General features: G+C 46.8%; 1 long non-coding RNA gene across 1 annotated transcript in view; it reads right to left on the reverse strand.

The window, feature by feature from the left end:
• Positions 1-728: 728 nt before the first annotated feature.
• Positions 729-15,847, reverse strand: part of LOC112546362 (uncharacterized) — a 28,973-nt gene continuing 13,854 nt past the window's right edge. Inside the window, exon 3 of the long non-coding RNA XR_003090047.2 lies at positions 729-4,207. This is a non-coding gene — a long non-coding RNA (uncharacterized LOC112546362). The remainder of the gene's footprint in view (positions 4,208-15,847) is intronic.

Genomic DNA, 15,847 nt, shown 5'->3' on the forward strand with positions numbered 1-15,847 from the left:
ATAACCAGGAACTGGTTAGACCAGCAACAGACTGAACAAATGAGCATAAAGGACAAAATTGCATTTACAATGGAAAAAATGGTTCAAGGTCCTGTTGTGACATTTTCAGAACAAAAAAAAATCTAAGTTTTCATTTCAAAATTCACTTTGTTTTATATTTTAGAAAGGTTGAAATCAAAGTGAAATTTTTCTGTTGATTCAAAACATTTTTTCATATTTTAATTTAATTTGTCTTAAATTTAATCTTAATTCAGGAGTAACCTTTTAATCAGCATTTTCATGCGATGGAAAAATCTGTGTTCTATCAGCGCCAGTGCTATAAAATCTTGAACTTGCAAACCTTGACACATTGTGACATTAAGTTTCACATTGTGACATTAAGTTTCTGAGCATTTGTTTAGATGTATATTTTCCCATTCTTAGATGTCCTTTGATGTAGTGTTTGGGTCCCTCTTACACCCTCCTAGTCAGTCTGCAATTGTACAAGCATCACTCTTCGGTTTTTTGAAGGCTCTTATACCTGAGATTTCATTTTCCCCAACAGCCAACAAATTAATCAATTCCTCCTTGGCACCAAAATAGATCTCTTTCTGCTAGGCAAGTCAGAAATGCACATTCTATTTCAGCTGTTCTTTTCCCATGAATTCTATTACAATATGTTGCAAAGGGGAAGATAACAGGGAAGGCAGAGTGAGTGTCATGCATTGCTTTATGAGGGGAAAAAAACACGCACACAATTTATTTTTCATTGCTTTCTGATGAACATGAATTCAATTACATGCAAAGGAGAACTATAGCAGTCAGTCAGAATTACACTCAGCTAGAAGCAACTATAATGGCTTTTAACAAGGAGAGCTTATCATCAAGGTTCAGACAAGCCCAAGTCAGTGCTGCACCTGATGAACCTGCACACGGAGATGCTGACAATCAAGGCTGGGAATTAATCTTGCATGTCCACAGCTTGCAGAGGGAAAGTGTAGAGAGATGCAAATGGGGCCCTCTGGACATTTCACAGCCACTGTACCAAGCACACAGGAGAGCAGAGGTTTAGCAACAGACACAGAGGGCCCGTCAAGATAGTGAATGCCAAAAAATTCATCCATGCCCCTTCCTGTCACTTTCCTTTTGCCAATTAAGCCCTAGCCCACCCTCACTGTGCATTTTGGAGAACATGTTGCAAACAGGCAGTTTAAACTGCACTCACCAAGCCTGCCAACTCAACAACCACAGGGGCACAACAAAGCCCTCAGCTGTCTATGCAAATATGAATTTGTCCGGGCAGATGGTAAATCAAATGTGCAAATCTGGTAACTATGCCTAAGCAGCCCCTGGCATGTATGTCTGTCTAAAAGTCTAGGTATTTTATAATGCTCCTGATCCCTGTAAGAGCTGAGAGCAAACTGCCGCTAAGGAGTGCAGCATGGACACCTGGCACCGGGGGAGCTCTGAGAGGGATAGTGCCCATAGGGCACTTCTCTCAAGCACTGTTTCTCTGGGCCTGGGCTTTCTCTGCAGGGCTGAAGGGGCCCTGCTTGCTCACCCCTCTCCACCTATATGCCCATTGCTTGAGTCAGCCCTGTGCTTCCCCAAGTGTCAGGACTGGAGAAGAGCTCATACAAAGGGGAAAGAGAGCCTCTCACTCTACCCTACTGGCCAGCCTGGTTTGTCCCGATTCTGTCTTCGGTAGCTGTCTAGGTATAAGGTGCCTTCTCATCTTAGTGTCTGTCCTGGTCCTGTTAATGGCATATGCAGTACAGCCACACACCTGGCAGCCTCCAGGACCAGCATCCAAAAGATACACATTAATTATTTTAATAAAACAATCTTAATCCACCCACCTCTGCAATTTGGAATAATTACCCTCTTGAGTGAAGCTGTGGAAACTTCCAAACAGCAATGCTCAAAAATAGATAGAGGTAGGGCTTCCTCCTGCCACAGTAACTGCTGAGTCCAAATTGCCTTCTCCATATGCGATCATGCCTCCAGGCAAAGGGGAGGCGTTGTGTGTTTGATGGGCATGGTCAGGCAGCAATCAAGCAATCCGACTGGCAATACCCAATGCAGGGTCTCGTATAAGTTATTTCATAGAGGCTGAGCAGGTCCTTCCTGTGCAATTGACTGGTGCAAGGATGCTGATGCTACCATGATTCTATCTATTCTCTTCCTGTCTTTTGCCCATTGGGCACCCTCTTCTTTAAAGGAATTAATCAGAGAGCAGCAGCTGCCTTCCCCAGCATGCAGGGCTGCCTCCCCTGCCCTCATATGTACCTACCCTTCCTTCTCACACTCTGATCCTGTGCATCCACATGTAGGGCAACTATAATACAAACCATTGACAATAGTTCCAGGATTCTACAGCACCTTTCATCCAAGGCTTTGAAAACACTTCTGACATTAATGGGTTGAGATTTACACTATCCTCTGAGTATTGTTAACCCCATTTTATAGGAAAGGGAAACAATTGTCAGTGTCAGAGCTTGAACCAAACTCAGGGGTCCTGACCCTGTCCTAGCTTTTAGATCATCCTCCCAGTGTCAGAGGTGCTAGTAGGGTAGTGTGACTCAGTAACCCATGTAGCTGTGAAATCTGTTGAGTGGGAAAATGAATGTTGGTCAAACCTATGACCAGCAGGGATTCTTAACTGACTTCCAAGGTGGCAAACAGAGAGAAGCTAAAGTTTAAGATCTTATCCTAAGCATTCCTAAAAACCTATTACCCGAACTGCCTTTCAACACCAGTCTAAGTTAACCCAAAGTGCTACCAGATGAAATATATTGCTCTGTGCTGCTACTAGAAAATCTATGGCATTGTTATATATCATTGTGTGTCTTCAAAGTGTTCTCTACCCACACAAATACACATGGAGAGGTGGCATCAGTTCTTCAGCAAAGAGCTTGGTATGAGTTAATTACAGATACGTCCACATGGGTGAGTCACAGTCACAGCTGTTTAATTCCCTATAGAAAAGTCTTATACAATTTAGTTTGAAAATGTAGTTCTGAGGCCACCCTTATGAAATTCAATTGAGAATTCTGCCCTTTTTATAAAGTGATTTAAAAAACAATATAAAGGAGTTAGCAGGGATATAATAACTGTGCCAGTCCCGGCATAATAAATAGTCAAAGTGGGTGAGGTAATAGCTTATATTGGACCAAAATATGTTGACGAAAAAGATAAGCTTTGGACCTGTGCAGAAGCTTTGGACCAGTGCAGAAGAAGAGCTCGTCTCTTTCACCAACAAATTCTGGTCCAATAAAAGATATTTCCTCATCCAACTCATCTGTCTATAGAAAGAGGTTCAAATGCTATAGGTAGGTTTTGATCTCTATTCAGTTCTGTAAGGCTCTTCTCTCTTAAAGGAGGATTTCATCAAGATGTTAGACTCATGTTCTCTCTCTTCTGGGCTCCCCGGGCCCACCCCTATTTTAATTTGGTTGCATCTATGCCTGGAATATCAGAATACTCTGACAACATGAGGCTAAGAGTGAGATCTTGAAATCAGGCTTCATCATTAGACACAACCTACAGGCTTTAATTCTGCCATCTGCTCACCAGGCTTGATTGAAAGTGTAGGAATTACATTAAATTAGCTGATTATATAAAGGCTGCAAATCATAGTGGCTATTAGAGCCAAGTCTGAACAAGAGCATGATCGTCCCACTCTGTACAGGGGGAGTGAGAGGGTTTGTTTGTTTTTTACTGATGAGAGAAGAAAAAATATGAATTACAGTTAAAGGAAACAGACAGGATGCCAGAAGTACATTTAGTAGATGAAGAAGTAACAATATAGCTCCTAGTCTATAGCTCCTAGTCTATGTTCTCTTCCCCTGGCCTATGCCAATAATAACACGTATGACTAAGCAGTGCAAACTAATTACTATTATATAGCATAGCAAAATGTTTTAAGTGAATGTTTGAAACAAATTGAAAGCAAAGACAAATTGAACAAGTTAAGGTGCAGTGAATCTGGGGGCTCAAGGGTGGGTTACAGGGAAAATAAAGCAAACAAGGTTTAAAATGATAGGTGTAGCCCTCTTTGTCCTGGGTATAGATGGGAGGTATTTAAAAACATATCTAGATATGTCCTAGAAGGCACCACCCATAAATCAAAACAAAGTCTTTGTCTCTGGTATAGCTCATAAGTCCATGGGTGGAGGGAACCCTGAGGTGCAGTCCTTCCTGGATACTCTTCTGTCCGGTGGTCTTTCTGAAACAATAAAGTAGTGATCATAGTACATCAGGTAAAAGCAGCCAGTGCTTCCTCGGACCTGGTCCCTCATTGGTCTGCCTGGTCTGTCTGTGTTGTCCCTCATTGTCCATCTGGGATGGCTCATCCTGGGTGTACGTGATGGGTTTTAAAGCTCAGACAATAAGTGTCCTCCAGAGCAGCACCCTTTAATACTACTAACCATGCTCTCTCGAGCAAGACAACTATTAGACCCATCAGGAGAAAATCCAGGACAAAGTTCTAACTTGGGAAGTCAATGGGTATTTTGTTGGTTTATGTTTTGAATAAAGCTGAACAAATTACCCATTGCGAATGATTTATACAATGAATTTAGGCCTTTCCCTCTGTTTGCACATTATCTGGGAACCAAATTTAAATTTTTACTGTTTCCCATTTTTCATATTTGTTCAATGTATATATGGCATCTGATTCCCACTATGCTACTCCAGTTTTATGTTGCTATAGCTCCACTGAGATGCAGTTACACTCACACAAAACTGGAGTAATGAAGATTCTATTAGCCTCTGTCATGATCATAAACAATATATTCTCCTCAATGCATTGACTGCTGAGCAGGACTACCTTTCCCCTAATGTACTATACTTGTATTGGTTCCTCATGGGGCTTGTAGTGCAGCCAGGGAACCAGGGCCTTAGAGAACAACAGGGGCATGAGGAACTCCAGCTATAACTTCCACGAGACACTACAGCAGCTCAGGTGGACGCAGATTAATGCTGAACTGAGCTGATATGAAACAGTTGACAAACCAATGTTTATTTTTCCAGTCTACGCAACCCACACTATTTAAATTTGGTTTTCCTGACAGAAAATAAGAAAATCTTCATTTGCTGAGAAACTGCATTATCTGCTTAAAACCAAAGCAAAAGCAAAACAAAAACTTTACAGAAAATTCCCAAGTAGCCTAATTACTATGTACCCTGAAGGTTGGTAACAGATTTTATATGAGATGCAAGGCCTGACTCTCCTTCACAGCGAAGGCCCCTCTACAACACTCTGGTAGTATGCAGGGGCCAGAGATGACTATAAATTGCTATTACTGAACATTATAAAGAGGCCTAAGTGTAATGAAAACTTGCACAGAGAATGGGTGTTTTGAGGAGTAAGGCTTATTTCAAGGGAAGGGTTTTCTCTCGAAATAACCCCGTGGGGACCGAGTTTGGTGTCCCAAAATAGCACTATTGTAGAAAAGTGGCAGTCCACAATTATGCAAATGAAGCATGGGATATTTTAATCCCTGCTTCATTTGCTATTTCAGATGTCTACCTTTGCATTCCTCCCTTGAAGGAGGAATCAAGTGTAAACATACCCTGAGTTACAGCTCTATGTTGAATACGCTTTCCCTTTCTATTGAATGGGTGTAAAAATTCTAATTCAGGTTGTGTTCAGAGCATTCAGGCATTTATATATCCAACCCATCATTTCCTTTCAGATTGAAATGAAATTGTATTTAATCTTAATAAGTGTCAAACATTTTTGATTCCCCAGTTGAACTTTATAGTACCTAAGCTATGTAAGTTCAAGTAGAAGCACAGTGAGTGTTTCAGAAGCACTGTTTCATCATTAATATGGCTAGAATTAGACAGAAAATGAACAACAATGCTGTAAACTGATATGGAGTGAAATCCAGTTTTTGAAGGTGATGCAAAGGCTTAGCACTGTCTCTTTGTACAGCACCACAGTGCTTTTCATCTAATATCAATGCACCATACAAAGGTGGGTGAGATGTATTACCTTATATTTATAGATAGGGAAACTGAGGCAGGGAGTGGATAAGGTTCAGATCCTCAAAAATATTTAGGCACAGTGGCTGGTTGAGGCTAAGCCTCTTGATTCTGCACTTCTTGGTTGGGTTTTCTTTGCGTGCCTCAGGCTCACAGTGTCCCTAACACTGCCACAAAGGCAAGGGTACCCCACTTTTAGCCCTTTTCATCATAGACAAGACCAGGCTATGGGAGGTCAGCCCCTACATTAGGCCACAGGGTCTCACCTGTTTCTTGCAGGCAGCCCACCAGCCAAGAGGGGGTTAGGGGAACCCAGTCCCACCCACTTGCTCCAGGTTCCAGCCCAGGGCCCTATGGAGAGAGTAGACCCAAGTGGATTGTGAGGCCTGGCTCTTGCCCCATGGAACAGTGGCCCCTCCCTGGGCCACTTCCCCAACTCCTCCTGAGTACCTCCTCCCCATGCCTTAGGTCAGTCTCTTATGCTGGGCTGCCCCACTCTCCTTTACTTCTCCTCTGGTCCATCCCTCTACTCCTTCCCCCTCCCTTGCCTTAGGAAGGGTTATTTATGGTGCACTCATCAGCCTTAACTGGCCTCAGGTGTTCTGATTAGCCTTCTCTTTAGACTGATGACAGATAGGCGTCAGGTGTTGAACTGTTGGGCTACAGTCTCTGGCAGCCTATAATAGGAACATAAAACTGCATACCCAGCTCCCCGTGTATCTACCTTCCACTAGGCTTCAGCAGCCCCCAGCTCTCAGGCTGCCACGACACCTAAGTCCATCCACTAAAGCTTTTAAAATCACCAAAAGTTGCTACCTAACCCTGTAGGCACCCATGTTCCATAGGCACCTATGTTTCTACCAGTTGCAATTCACAAAGACAGCTAAGCCCTGACACCATGCCACAGCTAACAAGGAGTTTCAAGCACTTGTTTATAGCGATGCCCTGGATGAGCAAGCATCTCAGAGAGGTGATTAAGAAAAAGCAGAAAGCATATAAGGAGTGGAAAATGGTCAGTAAAGAAAGCTAACTTATTGAGGTTAGAGCATGTAGGGACAAAGTGAGACAGGCTAAAAGTCAGGTAGAGTTGGACCTTGCAAAGGGAATTAAAACCAATAGTAAAAGGTTTTATAGCCATATAAATAGGAAAAAAACAAAAAAAGAAGTAGGACCACTAATTACTAAGGATGGAGTGGAGGTTAAGGATACTCTAGTAATGGCCCAATATCTAAACAAATACTTTGCTTCAGTCTTTAATGAGGTTAATGAAGAACTTAGGGATAATGGTAACATAACAAATGGGACTAAGGCTATGGAGGTAGATATTACTATATCTGAGGTAAAAGCCAAACTTGAACAGCTTAATGGGGGTAAATCGGGGGGCCCAGATAATCTTCATCCAAAAATATTAAAGGAACTGGCACATGAAATTGCAAGTCCATTAGCAAAAATTTTTAATAAATTTCTAGACTCAGGGGTTGTACCCTTTGACTGGAGAATTGCTAATATAGTTCCTATTTTTAAGAAAGGGGAAAAAGCGACCCGGGTAACTATAGGCCTGTTAGTTTGACATCTGTAGTATGCAAGATCTTGGAAAAAATTTTGAAGGAGAAAGTAGTTAGAGACATTGAGGCTAATGGCAATTGGAACAAATTACAACATGGTTTTACAAAAGGTAGATCGTGCAAAACCAATCAGAATCAGAGGAGTGGCTGTGTTAGTCTGAATCTGCAAAAGCGGCGAGGAGTCCTGTGGCACCTTATAGACTAACTGAAGTGGGTCAGAAGCGGATCTTTGCCCACGAAAGCTTATGCTCCTGCACTTCAGTTAGTCTATAAGGTGCCACAGGACTCCTCGCCGCTTATGACCAGAATGTTATCTTGTTAATGTCATTCATTCCCAAACATTTCTTGAAGGCTCATCCTGTCCTGGATTGTTAATCAGTTGTTTTTAGGGGTGCCCGCCCTTTACCGTTAGAGCCATCAATTCTGCCAATCTGATCAGTTCTTGACCGTGGGTATGCACTGATGGTTTTTCTGATGCCGATATGTTTCTTTGCAGTCTGTCTTTTACAGTTTGTCTTTACCCCGCATTCTCCTCCTTCTCTCTTGACCATCTGGCTCTAACTATAACCTTCGCACCGTATCTCATTCATATAAACAGTCTTTCGCAAAATCTTTTAAAATTAAACAGTACTGTTTTATATTAAGCAAAAGCAAAATCAAAACAATTCACATCGAAGGCCCAGGCCTTCAATATTTCTAATCTCATTAACATAGACACAATATGAGATCCTGTTTATTTACTTACTAAACTTTAGAACAAGGAAATATAGGAGATATATACTTAACTAAAGGATTTGACTTACTACAATATTAAATATATTACCTTACATTACTAAGCCTAAAATACAAATATAAAAAGGATAAAACTTTCAATCCTAACAGAGGATGGTGACATCCCAGGAGCAAGGCAATGTGTGGCCTGAACAGTGGGCCCTGCCTCAAAGGGGCCTTAAAGAGCTGAGGGGACCATGGTTACCACTCCCACCCCTGTCCCATAGACAAGCAGGGAAGGGAAGTGTCTGGCCACACTGGGATCCCATGGATGGCAGAGGGGCCTGGAATAGCCTGGGCTTCCATCAGGGGCCACACACACAGCACTGTCCCCAGGAGAGGGTGGTGCCTTGAGCATGAAGGCATGCCCATATGCAGTCTGTGTGTGGGTGGGCAGGTGCTCTTGTCCCCAGCCTGCTCCCAGTGGTGGTTGGTGCTGGGAGGGTCTCTCTCCCCTGGGGGTTCAGAGATGTGTGGCCTCCCCAGAACTTGTGAGCAGGAGCTCAGGGTTGCTCCACACACAGGGCAGGGCAGGCGGAAGCCAAGTAGATGGTGCAGTGCTGTGACATGTCATGCTGATCACAGCCTCGGGGAAAGGAGGGCACACCCATGGCCGCCCTCAGGGAGGGCCGTTCTACCCCTGCACCAGCATGGCTGCTAGCTACCACCTGCTCCTGCAGGCAGTGAGGCCAGCTGCAGGCATGGATTGGAGATGCTGGGATTGCCTCACAGCTGCAGGCCTCTCAGCACTCTGCAGTAACCCCAACTATGGCCTGACACTTGTCTGTGCTGCTCGGCCATGGGATGTGTGGGGGGGGGGGGAGTAGGCGGGGGCAGGATGGTGGCCTGCACACCTTCTGGGCTCAGGGAGGCCATAGCTGCAGGCCAGGCCACAGCATGCCTTACTGAGATGCACATGATCATCATAGAATCATAAAACCATAGAGCTGGAAGAGACCTTAGAAGGTCATCAAGTCCAGCCCCCTGCTCTAGGCAGGACCAATCCCAATTAAATCCACCCAGCTTTGTCAAGCTGGGTTTCTCAAACTGAGACTTAAACACCTCTAAGGATGGAGACTCCACTACTTCCCTAGGTAACCCATCCCAGTGCTTCACCACCCTCCTAGGGTGTGTCTAGAGTACATGCCTCCGTCGACGTAGGCATGTAGATTAGCCAGATCGGCAGAGGGAAATGAAGCCGCGATTAAAATAATCGCGGCTTCATTTAAATTTAAATGGCTGCCCCGCTCTGCCGATCAGCTGTTTGTCGGCAGATCGGGGCAGTCTGGATGCGCCGTGCCGACAAAGAAGCCTTTCTTGATCGGCACAGGTATGCCTCGTGAAACCAGGTTTACCTGTGCCGATCAAGAAAGGCTTCTTTGTTGGCACGGCGCGTCCAGACTGCCCCGATCTGCCGACAAACAGCTGATCGGCAGAGCGGGGCAGCCATTTAAATTTAAATGAAGCCGTGATTATTTTAATCGCGGCTTCATTTCCCTCTGCCGATCTGGCTAATCTACATGCCTACGTCGACGGAGGCATGTAGTTTAGACGTACCCCTAGTGAAATAGTTTTTCCTAATATCCAACCTGGACCTCTCCCACCACAACTTGAGACCATTGCTCCTTGTTCTGCCATCTGTCACTACTGAGAACAGCCTCTCTGCATCCTTTGGAACCTCCCTTCAGGAAGTTGCAGGCTGCTATCAAATCCCCCCTCACTCTTTGTTTCTGCAGACTAAACAGACCCAACTCCCCCAGCTGCGCCTCATAGGTCATATGCTCCAGCCCCCTAATCATTTTGATTGCCTTACGCTGGACCCTCTACAATGCGTCCACATCCTTTTTGTAGTGGGGAGCCCAGAACTGCTAAAGTCAAGGTATATCACATCCATTGACTTTCCATATCCACAGAGCCAGTTACCTCAGCATAGAAGCTAATCAGATTGGTCAGGCACGACTTGCCCTTTGTGAATCCATGCTGACTATTCCTGATCACTTTCCTCTCTTCCAAGTGCCTCAAAATGGATTCCTTAAGGATCCCTTCCATGATTTTTCCAGGAACCGAGGTAAGACTGACTGGTCTGTAGTTCCCTGGATCGCCTTCTTCCCTTTTCTGAAGATGGGCACTACATTTGCCTTTTTCCAGTCATCTGGGATCTCTCCCGATCTCCACGACTTTTCAAAGATAATGGCAAAGTCTCCTCAATGGTATTTGCCAACTCCCTCTGTACCCTCGGATGCATTAAGTCTGGACCTATGGATTTGTGTATGTTTAACTTTTCTAAATAGTTCCTAACCTGTTCTTTACCCACCAAGGGCTGTCCATCTTCATCCCATCTTGCGTTACTTAGCGCATTAGTCCGGGAGCCGAACTTATCCGTGAATACAGAGGCAAAGAAAGCATTGAGTATGTCAGCTTTCCCCACATCATCTGTCACTAGGTTACCTCCTTCATCCAGTAGGGGCTGCACACCCTCTCTGATCACCTTCTTCTTGCTAACATGCCTGTAGAAACCTTTCTTGTTACCCTTCATATCCTTAGCCAGTCGCAATTCCAATTGCGCTTTCGCCCTCCTGATAGCCTCCTGATAATCATCCTCTGACCCTAGGACAGGCACTGCCTGCTGAGAAGTAGAGCATGCCCTCTTGGGGACAGTGTGAGCATGCATGACTGATGACTTTTCCCTCTTCTCCTCCACAGCCGGACCAGCTGACCAGGGGGGGACGGAGGGAGGGGGACACCACACCTGCCCCACCACCCAGACAGCCACAGGGAACCCATCGGCACTGGCGCACCTATGTAGACCTGGTGCACCAGCACATCTAAGTCCTGCAATGCATGCAGGACTCAATGGACAGGAGGCTGGAGGCAGAGGTTGAGTGGCGCCGGCACTTGCTGGAGGGATTCGCCCAGCAGTGCAGAGACATCTGTGCTGCGATTCGGGAGGCCATGGCCATCCCCGGACCTGTGCCTGGTCCTGCTCCTCCTCCTCAGCCTGAGTCCCCCCTCAGTCTGTGTCCCTCCCCCCCCCAGCCCCTGACATCCCAGACCCAGGTCCAGCCCCACCTCCTGCCCAGCCCCGTGCTGTCACAGCCCTCACTTGCAGCCAGCTGCGAGAAGGCCTCCACAGCCAAACTGCCTGGGGCTCTTCCTCCAGGCAGCCCCCTCAGCTCTGAGCCTTCCTCCTCCCTTCCTGGTTGACATTCCCTCCTCCCACCAGTGAGAGTAACTATTTTGTTAGCAAACAATTTATTTTCTCTGAAAAAAAAAGTTTCTTATTTAATTTTGTCAAAAAAGCAACAGTGCAATAAAGAGTTGAAATGTTTTCACCCACACCTGTCTCTGTTCTCAGTGTGTGAGGAAGGAGTAGAATGTGTGAATGTGGGGCCAGGAGGGGTTTTGGGGGGGAAGGCACCGCAGGCATGGGGCAGTCCCACATTTGGAAGGCCCTGGGGAAACTCATTGGCCTCTATGGGAGAATTGCTCCCTCAGGGCTTCTTGGATTTGCAATCCCAACTGGTGGGCTTGCCGGATGGCAGCTGTCCAGGGATGCTCAAAGTGCTTCCCCTTCACATCAGCCCATGTCCCCCATCAGGGAGGAAGGCTTCCCCTTTCCTCTCCACCAGGTTGTGCAGCACACAGCATGCTGCTACCACATTGGGGATGTTGTGTTCCCCCATGTCCAGCCAAGTGAACAGGCATCTGAATCTGCCCTTCAGCCGGCCAAAAGCTCACTCCACCTGGAAGCGCGCCCGATTCAGGCAGGAGTTAAAGAGTTCCCTGCTCGCATCTAGGTGGCCGGTGTAGGGCTTCATGAACCAGGGCATAAGGAGGAAGGCCGCATTGGCCACGATGCACATAGGCATCTGCACATCCCTGAATGCATAGTTCCTCTCCAGGAAAAATTCCCCAGCCTGAAGCCTGCAGTACAAGTATGAGTTCTGGAAGACACTGGCATTATGTGTCCGGCCTGCCCACCCGACACAAATGTCTGTGAACAGTCCCTGGTGGTCAACCAGGACCTGAAGCACCATGGAAAAGTAGCCTTTTCTATTAATGTACTGTGCTGCTCGATGGGATGGTGTGCAGATCGGGATGTGAGTCCCGTCGAGTGCTCCACTGCAGTTCAGAAACCCCAGCCCTGCAAATCCAGCCAAGATGGTAGGCAGGTCTCAGAGGCGGACAGTCCTGTGGAGCAGCTCGGAATTGATGGCCATCACCACCTGCAGAAAGGGACACATACAAAAACATGTAAGAGGACATGAGAGGAGTTGTGTGAGCTTGTGAGAGGTGACCCCCCCTCACTTCCAAGACCCCGAGAGCCCCCCCTCAGACAACCCCTCCATGGCCCCCGCACCTCCACAGGGTGAAGCCAGGCACTCCCACTCCATCCCACATTCCCTGTGCCCGTCCTGACCATCTCCCTTCTCCGCTTGCCCCTGCTCCCCTGGACTATCCCCTTAGGGTGACTTACCTCCATCAAGAAGGTCCCAACAGTAGACCTTCCCATGCTGAACTGATGTCCCATGGAGCGGTAGCTGTCGGGGGTGTCCAGGTTCTGCAGGGCAATGGCTACGTGCTTCTCCAGAGGGATGGCGGCCCGCAAGTGGGTGTTCTAGCATTGCAGGGCAGGGGTGAGCCAGGCACAGAGCTCCTGGAAGGTGGCCTTCCACATCTGGAAGTTTCGGAATCACTGGTCGTCTTTCCACTGCTGCATAACTAGCCGGTCCCACCAGTCAGAACTGGTGTCTAGCCTCCAAACTTGCCTCTCCAGGAATAAGTTCAGGGGCAAGGGCAGCAGGGCTGCAGCCTGAGTGAGGGGTTAAAAGCTGGGCTCAGAATCCAGCTCTGCCGCAAACGTCATGATGCTCACCTGAGCATGCAGCAGAACTTCCAGCAGCACGGTGTGGGGCCATCGCCTTCCCAGGGGCAGCTCAGGCTTCATAGCCAAGAAAAGCCAAAAAAACAAACAAACAAACAAACAAAACCAAACCAAAAAAACAAACACACAAGCCAAAAACCCAACCTGAAAATCAACTGCTGTGGTGTCCGAGGAAGCAGGGCAACCAGAGCAAAAACTGCAGCAGCTTTGCTTTCCCTCGAGGAGGTAGGCAAGCCAGAAGCAGGAGCAAAGCAACGGCTGCCCAGGAGGATCCCTTTAAGCATGCACCTCTGCAGAGAGCATGCAGCAGTGCCTGGGCTTTAAGGCTGCCCCTGTGACCTTCCAGAAGCACTTCCGGGTGCCTTCTTTTGTTGACAGACCGTCCAACAGTCTGGACGCTCCTTGTCAACAAAGCGGATTGCTTTGTCGATCTGCTTAATGTAGTCTAGATGCTCTCTGTCGACAAAGCTTCTGTTAACAGAAGCTTTGTCGACAAATGTCTGTAGTTAGACATAGCCTAAATGGAGGATGGGGTCTCTAACCTCTGTTTGCCAGAAGCTGGGAAAAGGAGACGGGACGGCTCACATGCTGGTTGCCTCTTCTGTTCATTCCCTCTGGGGCATCTCGCACTGGCCACTGTTGAAAGACAGGATGCTGGGCCAGATGGATCTTTGGTCTATCCCAGTATGGCCATTCTTACGGAAATGTGGACTATGTACATGATACTCAATACCACTAGCTCATTTCCTTCTCGGGTGAGGGATTGGCTTTCCACTGATCAGTCTGGCATTTAAGATGGAAATTTGAAGCAGCATAACTCTAACATCGGTGTCCTTCTAATGTCAGTAAAACCAGGGAATGAAGCATTTCAGATTGGATTCTCCTGTGAAAAAATGGAGGCTTGCAACTTGCTGGCCACAAATTACAGATGACAGATGTTCAGCCCAATCCCCTTTGGCTATCAACAGTGGCATGTTCAGAGCTGCTGTGAAGCAGTAAAGCGCTGAGTACCAGTACTTAGCTCTGGGAAATCCCAAATGTCCATTTTCATTTCCTTTCCTGTCACCCTCTTCATTCCTCTCCAAGCCTGCCTTCAGGCTTTCTGTTCCAACGCTGTTCCAACTCAACAATGTCTTCTTACAGCCTTCAAGTTGAAAGCCTAAGAGCAACCTCAAAGCAGAGAGTGAATGAAAAAGTGATCACTCAGTGATTCATTGTACATGAAAGAAAAACTGATTGTAACTTCCAAAGATCAGGAGATTTCAAACCTTCCCCCCAGCCGTTCCTCTAAATACTGGTGCCTTGGTGACTGCCAAATTCCCCTCCTATTCATTTGGCTTGGTCTACTCATTTGCTTGGTCTACTTATTTGTAACATACATTCCAAGAACTTGTGTGAGCATGTTTGTTTCTTTAGTCCCTGATCACAGCTTGATATTCAAATGCATCTGCCAGCCTGGACCTACAGCCTATGTAGAACCTCTAGCTCTGCTTGGGTACAGTGCCCAGACAGTAATGTGAAAAATCCAGAAGGGGATGGAGAGTGACAGGCGCCTATATAAGATGAAGACTCAAAAAAGAGCAACAAAAATGATTAGGGGGTTGGAACAGGCACCATATGAAGAGAGATTAAAAAGACTTGGACTTTTCAGCTTAGAAAAGAGGACACTAAGGGAGGATATGATAGAGGCCTATAAAATCATGATTGGTGTGCAAAAAGTGAATAAGGAAAAATTATACTATAAGAAGTAGGGGTAATCAAATTAAATTAATAGGCAGCAGGTTTAAAACAAACAAAAGGAAGGTTTTCTTCACACAGAGCACAGTCAACCTGTGGAACTCCTTGCCAGAGAATGTTGTTAAGACTAGGACTTTAACAGGTGTGGCAGCGTATGCACACCCCATCACAGGGGTGAAGATATTCAGGGGTGTGGATGCCACCTGATCTGACACAGGGTCGTCAGCCATCTCTATAGCTCGTAAATATCCCCTTGCAGCGTAGGGTAGTTGAGTATAGTGTCTAAGGTCAATAATGCTGTCCTCTCTCTCAGGGCAGTACATTTTACTGGTCAGAGTCCGTCATGGTCAGTCTTCACTCCAGGGCAGTATGGCCTAGTGGCCAGAGTCAGTAAGAAGCCCTTACCTCAGAGCAGCACAGAGAGTCAGCAAGTAGCCCTTGTCACAGTATGGCCTAAAGCCCAGAGTCAGTAGGGCTGGGGCAAGTGCCTTGGCAGGGGGACCTGGGCCCACCCTGCTCCATGGGTCCCAACCTAGGGTCCTGTGAGTGGCAGAACAGTCTACCATTCCCTCAGCAGGGAATCCAGCCAAAACATCTCCACTGTCCTCTTTGGGACAGACTGCACCAGCACCTTCCCTGGATTACTTCCTACCGATTCTGGTGGGTCAACGTTCTGTGTAGTGGCTGGGTCACTCTGGGGCTCTGTGGGGGCTGCGTAGCGGCTGTCTCCTGGGTCTTTGGTTCTTGCTGTCTGGGTCACTGTCTGCTGCAGCATGGGAGCTCTGGCTGGAGGTTCTTCTCCTTCACTGGCCAGCCCAGACTGAGCTGCTCTCTTGCCTTCATGCTGCCCCAGGACTTGGAGCATGCCCAGTCTGGATGAAGGGATGGGGCTTCTTCTGCCCACAGGGTTTTCACTCCC

Source organism: Pelodiscus sinensis, chromosome 18, assembly GCF_049634645.1.
Source record: "Pelodiscus sinensis isolate JC-2024 chromosome 18, ASM4963464v1, whole genome shotgun sequence".
Lineage (NCBI taxonomy): Eukaryota > Metazoa > Chordata > Testudines > Trionychidae > Pelodiscus > Pelodiscus sinensis.